General features: G+C 33.8%; 1 non-coding gene across 1 annotated transcript; it reads left to right on the plus strand.

Annotated features, from left to right (window-relative positions):
* The first annotated feature begins 1,066 nt into the window (after window positions 1-1,066).
* Window positions 1,067-1,185, plus strand: LOC149415609 (5S ribosomal RNA). Its single transcript, XR_016303838.1, has one exon. It is a non-coding gene; the product is annotated as a 5S ribosomal RNA (ribosomal RNA).
* The last annotated feature ends 268 nt before the right edge of the window (window positions 1,186-1,453 follow it).

A 1,453-nucleotide genomic window follows, 5' to 3' on the forward strand; every position in this document is an offset into this window, starting at 1 on the left:
GAAATTAAACCTATGTTTAGGGATTGTCAATAAATTAGTCAACGATATAGTTTTACTTGGCGATAACGCGATTTAGGACAAATGTTATCTTTAAATAAAATATAATGCAATAAATATAAGCAGGCTTGGAATAAACTCCCTCCGGAACTAAGTTCCATAACAAGTCCAACAGAATTCAGGTCTAAACTAAAAACTTACCTCTTTAAGCTGTCGTTCTCTTAAATTAAATATACCATTCCTAAGAGAAAGTCCAGTTATATTCAATTTTTCAATTGAGTCCTAAATCCTGTATCTAAATTTCACCAATAAACAATTAGATAATGTTAATTAAGTGTTAATCTCAAGTGACCTACCAGGTAAGTATTGTACTGTATATTTTCTCCATAAATAGTTAAGTAATAACATAGATCACTGTAAAAATGTATTATAAGTTTGTACATTGCCCTTGAGGTCATTTTGCACAAAAACGGCTAAAAAAGTCATCCAATTATTATTATTATTAATTTGTATAGCGCCGCTTTTGTGAGATATCACCTTAGGGTCGCTTTACAGTTTACAGGTATAACAAAAAATATAAATATTACAAACATTAAGTGAAGTTAAGTTAAGTAAAATGAAATACAGGGACAGGTGACACGAAGATAGACGATGCAGCAAGAATCTTAGGTTGTGAAAAAACTGGACCAGCTTCTGCAGCTAAAGAGTGCACCAACAGTGCCAGCACGAGGTTCGTCATCCGTCCATAAAGAGCTGACACAATATCCTCACATACTCGTAGATACCAGACCTTGGCAGCACCGCTGTGACTTCCGACGAAGATAGAAGATGGAGTAAATAATCCTAGGGTTTAGTTTATCAGTATTATATGAATCAATGTTTAGTTTATTATTCTCACCATGAGAGTAAGGGAGATACAATGATTTCCACATGGGTTAATTGGGCATGAAAAATATTTTTTTGTGTTCGAATTACATTTGTACAAATAACGTTAATTTTAGATGAGTTGAATTGAAAACATTTTCTGATAGTTGAGTTACTGCAATAATAGTAAAATGTCAAAACATTTGTCAACGACCATACCATGTTGAATACACCGGTTCTCGTCCGATCACCGAAGTTAAGCAACATTGGGCGCGGTCAGTACTTGGATGGGTGACCGCTTGGGAACACCGCGTGCCGTTGGCCTCTGATAATGTTTTTTTTTAATCTAATTAAAGACCACCGTTCAGAATGCTTTGTTGACTGGCTTCATTTGATTAGTGTCTTGGAAATTTATAAATATTTTGTAACCTTGTTAAGCGCCCCTAAGATGATATTTCATATAAAATCGAGCTACAAAAATAAGTAAAATTTGACTATATATTATTTATTACGTAAATCTTACTAAACAGGTATCTGATACTATCCATCCCTTCAACTCCATTTTCATCCATATTAGAACAATCCTCAAATC

This window comes from Hesperophylax consimilis, chromosome 18 (assembly GCF_061612785.1).
Source record: "Hesperophylax consimilis isolate HC1 chromosome 18, BYU_Hcon_1.0, whole genome shotgun sequence".
NCBI lineage: Eukaryota > Metazoa > Arthropoda > Insecta > Trichoptera > Limnephilidae > Hesperophylax > Hesperophylax consimilis.